Source organism: Squalius cephalus, assembly GCF_949319135.1.
Source record: "Squalius cephalus genome assembly, chromosome: 23".
Lineage (NCBI taxonomy): Eukaryota > Metazoa > Chordata > Actinopteri > Cypriniformes > Leuciscidae > Squalius > Squalius cephalus.
In genome coordinates, this window is record NC_137144.1 from 22,757,796 (window position 1) to 22,770,506 (window position 12,711).

At 39.0% G+C, this 12,711-nt stretch overlaps 1 long non-coding RNA gene across 1 annotated transcript; it reads left to right on the forward strand.

Moving 5' to 3' along the window:
• The first annotated feature begins 10,069 nt into the window (after window positions 1-10,069).
• LOC307151263 lies at window positions 10,070-11,074 on the forward strand. Its single transcript, XR_013819857.1, has 3 exons — window positions 10,070-10,299; window positions 10,529-10,560; window positions 10,725-11,074. It is a non-coding gene; the product is annotated as an uncharacterized lncRNA (long non-coding RNA).
• The last annotated feature ends 1,637 nt before the right edge of the window (window positions 11,075-12,711 follow it).

The window sequence follows — 12,711 nt, forward strand, 5'->3', positions numbered from 1 at the left end:
ATGTCTAAGTGCATATGGAATCGTGAGATTTCATCCTTTCACTCTTAAACCCACTCTTTCCTCACTCTCTTCCTTTCTGCAACTCGTATGAATGTGTGTGTGTGTGTGTGTTTGTGTTAGAGATTAGCTGTATGTGTTAGTATATAATCAATAAAGTATTGTTTGTATTTGAAAAGATATTGCTTGTGTATGTGCTTATCAAATTTATTGTCTTGAACTTCGATCAAAAGTTACCTATGCTTTTACCCTATTTCTTAATTTACTGTTAGGGGGTTATTCTTTCTTGGCCAGGAAGATATTATATTTCCTAGAGTTAATAATTGTTTATGCCTTCTGTTCATTGGATGAACTGATAAATGATCATATTATTGATTCTGTTACAGTAAATTTTGAAAATAATTAAATTATTAATTATTGATCATAATTAGTTATGAATAATAATTAATTATATTTATACGTGGGCGTATAAACGCTACATTATTTATGGTGGAGAGAATGCGGGAAGTTTAACCTAAATTGTAAGCATATACGAAGTAATTTATATTTTCATTTCCATGCGGATGAGAGATCCGAACCTCTGAGAGTCTGTGTATGACGTATGCAGCGCGCGCCGCGCGCTCTGTTTGAATGGATGTCTGCTGCTTGAGCTGTTACTCTAGCCTAGTCTGCCTCCCTTCCCGTGTTATTTTATTTTAAACTGCAGTAATATAACCCAAGATATAAAATCTCACACAATGATAAGGTAAGGATTGAGCGTGTCCCTCAATCTCTGAAATACTTTGATTATAGCTTACTGACGTCTGCGTGTTCCAGCGTCTTTCAAAGCTGTAACTTATGTGTGTTTTTATCAGTCAGAGAGCTGAATGAAATTAAAACTGCAGTAATTAAAATAACCATGTAAAGGACGGACGAGCGTGTCCCTCGTCTAACGTGAACGTTAGTCCTTATTTATCTGATCGTCACTCAGTGCGTGTTCCACTGGGACGAATATTCTCCTCACAGATTAGTCTTTATTTATCAGGTTGTCCGTGCGTGTCCCACGGCAATTCCCGTGATAAACTATAAGCTTATCTGTGTCTGTTCAATTAATTCTCGTGTAAACACTGCGTATGTCCGAGTGTAGTTGAATAGGAATTATTTAAAGTTGTATTCAAGTAAAGCTTGACGTTGAAACTCAACCAACAGTTAAAAAAAACCCTGTTGTCTTCGTGTGCTCAGATAAAATTGCACAGAGACGATCCACAGAGATCGCTATAATTGTTCCATCTATTACAGCACAAAGCTGTCCTTTAAAGTTAATCTCACTCCTAACAAACTGAGTGAAGCCCCACGTCGTAAAAACAGCTACGAGTGGTGTCCCATTTGTACAGTTTGAAATGCGCCGTCATTTCACATAATATTATCAACTGTACGTGCATATTTCTTTGAACATTGTTGAAATGCGCCGACATTTCATGTAACATGCATTACTGTTTACAAACTGCAATTCACTGTTTGCCCACTAGAGTTTGTTTTGTCGCCATAGTTACAATCGTGACACGGAAGTCTTAACCAACGCTTCCGGGTGAACTCTGACCAACGCCACTGCAGAGAATGTCTAATATGGCCACTGTGTAAACAAACTGAAACAAAACCCATTTGTGGCTAAGCTAAAGCTAAGCTAAGTAGTTGTTTACAATTGAGGCCTCACATTATATGCTAAAGCCTAAGCATTATTTACGGGTATCATTATTATTAACATCAGTGGTTAAATACCGTGTCTGTTTGAACAACGTTAAAGTGATTTAACCATTTAACACCTTGATTGTTACACCTGTTGGTCTTTTCTTCTTTCCTATTTTACCTGTCTCATACTTTACCCATATTTTCCGTGAAAAGGAAACTATCGTGTCGCAATTATTAATTTCATTTACCTGCATTTTACTTGAAAAGAAAATACTGGTTTATGATTATTAATTGTCAAATTCTAATTAGATTTAGAAAGGGAAATATTAAATTAAAATTTAAATTCTATTTTTCTAAACAGGTAATTTCTAATGATTTCTAGATTTATTTTTTAATAATTCTAATTTCATAATTTTCCTAATTTCTAAAAATTCTCTTTTAGATCCAATCACTTCAGGTGAATGAGTCTTGAACGGTAAAAGTTAAGAACTTGTTCCACCAACATTTTCCCTATTACAAAATATTGTTAGTCTCATACTTGCTCATTTATTGTTATTGCGTTGTATCCCCCGTTTCTCCTTTCTTTTTGTTACGGTTACAAACTTAACCATTCTATTTGATTTACTCATCTACCTCCTTATGTAATTTCCCTTTTTCTTATTTTGTCCATCACATTATTACTTTCTTTCATCTTTATTACCTTTTCCTTTCTTTTGATTCCTAGCTTGGGAGTGAAACACCTGAGCCTCAATAGGAGACATTGGCATCTCACTACAAGTTTAAAATAAATCAGAGATAACCCTCTCTTACAAAGTTTTATTTTTGAATGTTAGTTGTTGGCAACTATCAATTCTATACTCGTAGTTCGACAAAGGCTCCAGAGCCATTTGTGGATCCAATCTCCTTCCCTCCTTTCCTTCTTACATCCTTCCTGTTCTGTCCTGCTTTCCCATCCTTCACATTTGTAGGAAACAAACCTGGAAGAACCATCAATCGAGTCTAAAGAAAGAAAAAGATAATCTTCCCAAAGAAAACAATTATTAGGTATTTGATTTGTAATCAAACCCTCTCTTGTTCTCCATACTCTCTCTGTCTTTGTAAACACAATTTACAATTTAACATCTTGTCCAAGATCAATTAACAGAGACAAGTGTTGAGCAACCGTCGCCTTCATAGCATCCCAGCTGTAAGCGGTCCAACTGACGGTGTGTGGTGTCAATCCTGTAAAACTCGGAAAAAGGTATCAGCATTATTATTGTATTATTTTTCCTTGTAAACATAAACAATAATATTGTTTACCTTTCTGGAAACAGATTCTCACCGATAGGAAGCATTTACGAGAAAAATAATATTTCTCCCACTTAAGAATTTTCTTTCTTGTTTTAGTGATATTGGTTTTAACCTCTCTCTCTTTTTCCCTTACTCAGTGAGTGACATAGTCCTCACAGCACGAGTTTGAACCAGCTTTTCATTGATAGAAAATATTTATAAAAAAAATATTTCTCCCATTGAAAAAAAAAAAACATTGCAATTGAGATTTGTTTTAACCTTTTTCTCTCTTTCCCTCACTTAGTTGAGTGACAAAGTTTCCACATCACTAACCTACCTGTCTACACTGAGACCAACACTTAGACATTACAACACTTCACTATTGTTGTACAGTCACTTAGACAACATTTAGCTGTTCAACCACATAGGCTTACACCCCACACAGATCTGTGTCAGTCTCTTCACCCCAGCGTGCCAACATGCCGTGGACGACGAACCCCACTGACGTGGACGCCTGGCTCAGAGGCATCACAGACTGCCTCACACCAAAGACAATTGAACTGTTATTATTTTTAATAATAATCATAATTCTGAGAAGACTCCTGACACATGATTCAAGCCAGAATCAGAACCACAACCACGTGGAACTAACCAAGATCATCTGTTCCCTAAGCAATGCCTTCACAGCCCAGCTGACACTAAGCGACAAGCACATCACCCACCTTCAGGAGGAGCTGACACGTGCTCAAAGCCGCATAGACAAGCTGGAAGTGAAAGTCCAGGACGACTTCAAGCGTCAGACCACTGAGTTCCTGAGAGAGCTGATGCACACTCAACACTGCACAGACCAGCTCAAAGCGAAAGCTCAAGTGCCTGACGAAGTGGAGCAAGAAACAAAGAAACAAGTTGACAAGCTCCAAGAAGCCCTTGCAGTCACTGAACGTGACAAACAAGAATTAAAGACTGTCCAGAAGCACCTGGCAAACCAACTCCAGTCTGCTGAACATCAGCTAGAGAAAGCTAAAGCTGATATTAAAGATAAGAACTCTGAAATTAATGCTCTGAAAGACCACCTGGAAAGGTGCAGTGCTGACATTGACCATCTGACCCAACAGCGAGATGACGCCAACAACGAGCTCTACGCGGTCAGAGATGAACTCCGGCATGTTTTCAAACAGAAACCAGAGCCAAGAAGGGAGAGACCTCCCTCAGCATCACCACTGCTGAGCAGAACAGAGTCCTCCATCCAAGAACTGGCATACAGAGAAAGAAGTGAATGGCCACAACCCAAAACGTCACAGGCCTTCACCACAGAACCGTTCACTGCCAACAAGCAACGAGAGCTCATCCAGACGGACTCCAAAGCTGCACAGGGGATGACCTTTAAAGATCTCAACCAGCTGGTTAAGAATATCACTCAGTTCAACCCGAACTCCACGGAATGCCCGGACATCCAGTCCCACATCCGAGATATCAACTTCCACCTAGAGGTGAGACCACATGTGACTGACAGAGACAGGTTCTACCTCCTCAGATCGACATCCAGTTCAGAGGTACGAAGCTTCCTAGACCGACAACCTGCTCATGTCAAGTCAAATTACCAGCTACTATGTGAGACACTGATAAAAGAATTTGCAGGCCCAGAGTTGGAACACGGTGTGTTAATCGCCTTGGAAACCAAACAAGGTCGACACGAGACTCCTCAATCCTACTACCACCGTTTCCGACAAGCCTTCTTTGGTGCACATAACTCACCTGAACATGAAGAGGATGTGAATTTCAAAAACCTCTTCCTGAGAAACCTGCACCCTGGATTAAGTCATCATCTCGGTCTCGAGGCCTGCGCAGACACAATGACAATTCAGCAGCTACGTGACCTGACACACAAGGCCCACATCAAACAAAAGATGTCCTCAAAGAAAGGTTTGAAAACATCCACAGTTTCAAACTCCTTCAGCCAAGACACAAGCCTTGCACTGGAAGACAACCAGTGGCATGACAACTCCACAGTTCTTCGTAAGAAGCACAGAGAACGTGATTCCCATGCCGATGACAGATACCACACCAACCGCATGGAAAAGTCATGGGACCAGCCACGCTTCTCAAGAAACCCACCTCGGCACCACTCAGTTAAGCACAGCACTGAGTATGCCCAAGAACAAGACAGTTTAACCTCAGAAGACATGGAGCAACTAATGAGGCGACTGGAAGTGTTCCTAGAAAACAGGATGGAACGGGAGACCACCGATTCATCTGATACACCTTCATAACGAAGATGACAACCACTTGTTCTACAGCAACACAGAACAAAGTGGTCTCTCACAGTCAACCACTGAGGTACCAGAAAACACCATCCTGGCTACCCCATCACTCATAAAGAAACCACCAAACGAGCTCCAAACCCAAGAACCATGTGTGTGCTACAGCAACAACAGTAAGCACAGAAGGTCAGAAAGTCTGTCACAACCAGAAGGCATCATCGGAGGAATGCAACAACGGAGACAAAGTTTTGCACCACAGCTTCACGCAGCCATGCCAAACTGCCTCCCAATGTCTGCCAGAGAACTTCCTGCCTTACTGGTTTGACCCCAGCAGATCACAGAAGATCCCTTTTCTAAGGCAAAGAGGCAGCAAGCTCATCAAAGCTCAGCCATCAAGCAAAGGGGGGAGCGAAACAGACTGAAACAGATCTGACCATACATGCATACATACATACATGCATACATACATACATGCACTACACAACACCCCTAACATACTCACTAACATACAGAAGTTAACCACCTCTGCCATGCAAAACATGCAACAAACATGTTTTCCCCACACAGATAGAAACTAACTTCAGAAACTAGCTTAACAACTTAGCTACACTTACCATAGGAAACATGGTAACTACCCATCCAACAAGTACACCTGAGAACACCTCTCATTACATCATGATCCCTGACACCTTAGCTGTGCAACAGTAGTTACAAGTCATATCCGGAGGAACACTCAACTGCTTTGTTTTGTTTTACCTCTTCCTTCCTTCCTTTCCTTCTTTTATTAGGTAAAAGGCATGTCCACCCCATAAGGGTCAAGGTCACAATAATAGGATTGACACACCACGCCTAATATTTGTAAGTCACCTTAAAACGAATGTGAGCCAGACAACTCCCTGCATCATTCGTATCACAAATTGAAAGGTAAATTGGTCCAAGCCTAGAACAATTTAGAAGAGAAGAAAACAAACAAATCAAATTTAGTCACAAAATTGATTAATCACCGTCCCAAAACAAATTAGGATAACGGTCCTAAAATTGAACCAAACTTTATTCAACGTGATTAACTATATTGAGAGAGTGAACCTGTTTATGCCTAGGTAATCTAATGCCCTGCACCAGTAAAGTGACCAGTCATGGAGGTGTTGTCTTGTTGTTTGCCGTTTGTGTTTGCTTCCTCTACCCATTTCTCCAGCGTTCACCGATGTCTTCTACTCTACACATCGTCGACCGAAGGGGGGATATGTAACAACAATGAGAAGGAACCAACCACCGACGCATCTTCTTTTTGAATATTAATTCAAATTCTCTGCTTCTCGAAGAATGAGGGGGGGGGAAGACTTGTTCAGAACGTCTCATGATCCTCATCCATCTTGTCATCGGGGCCAGGCGCCAACTAGTCGGGCTGTTTAAAACTGACCCCCAGCACTAACGAAATAACTGGTCAATACTATCTTTGTTGCCGAAATTACTGATTGGTTAAGAGAAAGACAGAGACCAAGGTCTCACACAAGAGTCCTCACGAACCAGAGCCATAAATCACCCAGTCTCCAGAAAGTCTGCTTACCAAAGACTTTTATTGGTTAACTTAAGGAAGAACTGGTCAACGTTTGATAGTTTTGCAAGACGAATCGGTTTAGAGATGATTACTGCTCAGGGCCCTAACAAGAGGTCACATGACCCCTGTGGCTAACAGACCCCATCTTGGTCCCATGAGAGAGACAGACAGATTTCAGCAGGAAATACCCATGACCTCAGGGTGTTTCCAAGCCCATACACTTTACACACCAAAAGACTTTTACATATCAAAATCCATAAAACTCATTCAAGAACAATTTTCAATGGACTTATAAAAACATCATACATCATTCTATGTGTTTCTACGATATATGTGTCCATTTAATATGCGTTAATCCCATGTAAGTCATTTAATGGTTATAACTGTTAGATGTTTTGAATGAAAGTGTGTTGTGTTTCATACCAGTATGATCGTATGCTCGTGATTCAAAAGATGGTTTGAATGATATCTGTGTAATATGTTTTGATCTTCTTTTAATTAGAAAGCATGTCTAAACTGTGGCCTCTATTCTCTCTGCTAGAACACACCCCAGATAATGCATGATTTACGATGAGGAAAACAAAGGCAGTGTCTAATTGGTCCGATCTCTTCAAGAGGGGGGACAAACTTTTAGGTTAAAACCCTTAGACCCAAAAACTTTAACTCTCTCTAAGCTCTCTCTCTCGCTGCTCTCGAAGCTCTCTCTCTCGCTGCTCTCGAAGCTCTCTCTGTGCTCTCGCTCTCTAAGTTCCGGCAGAAGCCTAACCATGTAACAAACGCGCAGACCGAGGAACCCAAATTAAGATCAGAAGAACGGGTTCAACAGCTTTATTCAAGCCATCTTACTACTCTAGTCTAAATCTTCTTTCCTTTTCTAAGTTTTACTTTATTTTCCGTTGTGAGTCTCGGTTCTAAGTTAAGTTTTGCGACAAGATTCCGACCACGTTTCTTCTGCAAAGCCAGCTTCAGACAAAGACTTTCAATTCATCCGCCAGCACAACACGTGACTGGAACGCCGCAGACCCAGGCACAAGGAGACCACAGCCGACGAACGAACCCGGGGAAACCCTCTGTTACGCAACGAAGGGAATTCCCAAAAAGGAACGCAAAGACAAGCAAGTACCTCCAGACTAAAAGCTGCACTGGTGTATTTACATAAATTTAATAACCTGTCTAAGAAACGATAGAAGGGTTAAATTAATGATTGATGGTTCGTTCCAGGTCATGTCTAAGTGCATATGGAATCGTGAGATTTCATCCTTTCACTCTTAAACCCACTCTTTCCTCACTCTCTTCCTTTCTGCAACTCGTATGAATGTGTGTGTGTGTGTGTGTTTGTGTTAGAGATTAGCTGTATGTGTTAGTATATAATCAATAAAGTATTGTTTGTATTTGAAAAGATATTGCTTGTGTATGTGCTTATCAAATTTATTGTCTTGAACTTCGATCAAAAGTTACCTATGCTTTTACCCTATTTCTTAATTTACTGTTAGGGGGTTATTCTTTCTTGGCCAGGAAGATATTATATTTCCTAGAGTTAATAATTGTTTATGCCTTCTGTTCATTGGATGAACTGATAAATGATCATATTATTGATTCTGTTACAGTAAATTTTGAAAATAATTAAATTATTAATTATTGATCATAATTAGTTATGAATAATAATTAATTATATTTATACGTGGGCGTATAAACGCTACAATATACTGCTGAATCTTATATGTTGTGGGCCTATTTTTCTGCTGGAGGTCCTGGACATCTTCGGATACATGGTATTATGAATTCTAGCAAATACCAACAGATAAAAAATCTGAAGAAATCTTATAAATCTTATTTCTCTGCTAGAAATCTTATAATGGGCCATGGTTGGATCTTCCATCAGGACAACAGTCCAAAACAAACATCAAAATCAACACAAAAATGGGTAACTGAGCACAAAATGAAGCTTCTGCCATGACCGTCCCAGTCCCCTGACCTGATGAGTGTAGTGAACTGAACAGAAGAAGCACCAACATGAACTTGTGAATCTGAAGGATCTGGAGAGATTCTGTATGGAGGAATGGTCTCTGATCTCTTGTCAGGTGTTCTTCAAACTCATTAGGCATTATAGAAGAAAACTCAGATCTGTTATCTTGGCAAAAGGAGGTTGCAAAAAGTATTTAATAACAGGGAGCCAATAATTATGGCCAGCGTGTTTTAGAGAAAAGCATTTATTTCATAATGTGATTTACATAATGTCATTTAATTTTTTGAATGAAAGATCAAAAGGATAAACAATGCAGATTTATTTTTTTACAGCCATTTTTGATCATATTTACCAAGGGTGCCATTAATTCTGTGCATATATTTTAAAATGTAATTTATTCCTGTGATCAAAGCTGAATTTTCAGCATAAATAAATGCAGTTAATTGAACTTTCTATACATCAAAGAATCCTGAAAAATAAAATGCATCATGGTTTCCACAACAATTTTAAGCAGCACAACTGTTTTCAACATTGATAATAATCAAAAAATGTTTCTTAAGCAGCAAATCATCATATTAGAATGATTTCTGAAGGATCATGTGACACTGAAGACTGGAGTAATGATGCTGAAAATTCATCTTTGATCACAGGAATAAATTACATTTTAAAATAGATTCACATAGAAAACGTGCTCGGTTACCTAACGTAACCTCGGTTCTCTCTAGAAGAGGGAACCGAGGTTATACGTTAGGTAACCGAGTACGTTCTCTTATGAGAGGTTCTCTCGTATTGCGTAAGTTGCTTACACTACGGGAACCCCTTGTCAATGCCGTGCGCGCCGAGCATCCACTGCATGAGTCCCAGGGGAGCCCGGGGAACACAACATGCGGGAACAGGCGGCCAGCAACGCGGGCCAGCACATGTAATAAGCACTTCATAGGAATACAGAGCGGCTCTGCCAGTCTATATATAACGTGTGGGGAAAGGCGGCCAGCAGCGCGGGCCAGCACAGTACATAAGCACATCATAGGGAGAATAAAGAGCGGCTCCGCCGGTCTATGTATACACTGTAAAACTTTACTGTAAATTTACAGCGAATTTCCTACAGAATTGTACTGTATTTCCATAATACAGTATTAGGCTGTATATTTTACAGAACAGCTGTAAATATACAGCACATTTCTGTTTTCAACCCGATAAATTCGTAATACAGTATCATACTGTAAAAGCACTGCATTGTGGGATTGATTTCTTTCGCGCTCAATTCAGTTCAAATGTGACGCGAGCCGACAGTAGCTACTACAGGCAAACTTGATTTGTCAGCGGGATTCGACTGAACAGAATAATCATTCCTGTTAACAAGATAAACAGTGTCTGCGAATCTGTGAGCAATTTTTAAGCTTTTGTGAGCTTCGGTTCGTGTTTGAAACATTAGTTGTCTGTGACGCAGCAGAAAATGGGCGACATTAATGTTACATGAAGACGGATGGAAGAATTTGTCATCTGAATAACCTGCGCCTGTGACGATTAGTGGGATTTAGAGTTTGAGAAGATGGAAAATTGTTCAACTGAGTGATACGGTAAGCCAATATATTTTGTTTTTTTGCGTTCGCATTTCTACATTGTTTTCACAAATGCTTATTTGGTTTGATTTTGCGATCGCGGTTTTCTACCGCGGCCGCGCAAACAATTCACTCTGTTCCACCTGTTTACGAAGTAAGTTAACGTTAACTTCGATATTTCACATAATAGGCAACATATACCATGTTATTTGCATGACCTGCTTTTGATATATATTTTTCGTTTCAGGCTTTGTAATCTGATGACGGTCCAGTGCTAATGTAAGTGCTTTTAAGTAGTGTTACAGTTATAGTCTATGTGGTAAAATAAAATAAAAAATGCTATCAAATGCTGTCAGTTCTGTGATCGTGCTTTTGAATCGTTGTCAGAATTTTCAATTTTGCTAGCATAAAAAAATCCATGTTAATGCTGTTTTCAAATGTAGTATTCCTGATTGCCATGCCATATGTTCCTACAAATTGCCTAACAATTCAAAGAGAAGTTAGACGGTGTTATCCTTCAAGCAGATAAGTAGATGATATTCAACAAATCTCATTAATCTGTAATATATGTTTTATGTTTTGGTTCTGTTGATCATGGTTGTGCTGTCCTTTTTAAAAATTGTTTCAGGAATTTGCAACGCTGATGTCCAGCAATCTACATTTGCCAGAGAGTCCATGCCTTATTTCCTGGTATGTAAACATTAAAGGTTTAAGTTTAAACCTAAAATGAAAAGCCATCATTTACTCACTCCACTGCAAAATATGTTTTTCTTAATTAGTGTTTTTTTCTTGTTTCCAGTCCAGATATCTAAAATTCTTACATGAAGAAGCATTTAATTGACAAGTAAAAAGTGTCTTGTTTTCTGAAAGAATAAGTAAAAATTTAGTGAGTTTATGCTTAAAACAAGCAAAATAATATGGCAGTGCGTTTTAGTGTTCTTCTAACCCCAATCAATTTAAATTTTTAGGTGAAAATTTTAATTTATAGAACTATGAATAGATAGACAACTACATCGAACCACAGTGGAACCCACAATAGTTATTTTAATTATTAATATTATTTATTAATTCATTTTATTTTTTATTTTTTTCAATTACAGGTCAATCTCTAAGCAACCAGTGCTGGACATTACGTTTGGAAGGTCAAGGTGTGTGTGGAAAGGATCACAGCCTAACTTCATCGCTGGCCTGGCAGCGCTGTTTGCCTCCTCCTATAACTTCAGCTTGCAGTACCAGGAAGAGGCAGCACCTTGAGTTTGTTCAGAGGTTAGTCATTAGCATATTTGCCATTCATATAAATATTAGACTGAATTGTGACTTGTCTTGACAGTATTTATTAAGCTGACTGACTACTGGTATGAACAATATGGCCCTGGTTTCCATACTGGGCTTAGCTTAAAGGGTTAGTTCACCCAAAAATGAAAATTATGTCATTAATGACTCACCCTCATGTCACTCCAAACCCGTAAGACCTCCGTTTCTCTTCTGAAGACATCTTAAGATATTTTAAATTTATTCCGAGAGGATTTCTGTCCCTCCATTGTAAGTGAATATATACATTTTGGTCCAAAATGAACAAAAACTACGACTTTATTCAACATTGTATTCTCTTCCGGTCTGTTTTCCATCCGCGTTCACGAGTCCACATTTACGCTGCTGACGTGTTATCTGGTGCGTCAATATGGACTCGTGAATGCGGATGGAAAACAGACCGGAAGAGAATACAATGTTGAATAAAGTCGTAGTTTTTGTTCATTTTGGACCAAAATGTATATTCGATGCTTCAAAACATTCTAAATAACCCACTGATGTCACATGGACTACTTTGATGATGTCTTTATTACCTTTATGGACGTGAACAGTGACACGTCCATTGACTTACAATGGAGGGACAGAAAGCTCTCGGAATAAATCTAAAATATCTTAAGATGTCTTCAGAACAGTTCAGAGGTCTTACGGGTTTGGAGTGACATGAGGGTGAGTCATTAATGACATCATTTTCATTTTTGGGTGAACTAACCCTTTAAGACAGGTCTAGGCCTTAATAAAATTAGGGTATTTAAGCAGCTTTTATAAAAATGTCTAATAAAAAAAAAACATTACTGGTGTGCATCTTGAGACAAAACAGTGGCAGTCACATATTTAAGATATGTCAGTGCAAGTTGTTTTCAGTTGAAGGATTAGTGAAAATTCTATCATTAATTACTCACCCTCATGTTGTTCCAAACCTGTAAGACCTTTGTTAATCTTCAGAACACAAATGAAGATATTTTTGATGAAATCTGAGAGGTTTCTGAACCAGCCATAGACAGAAATGTCTTTGCAATTTTCAAGGCCCAGAAAGGTAGTAAAAACATTGTTTAAAGGGGGGGTGAAATGCTCATTTTCACTCAATCTCCTGTTAATCTTGAGTACCTATAGAGTAATATT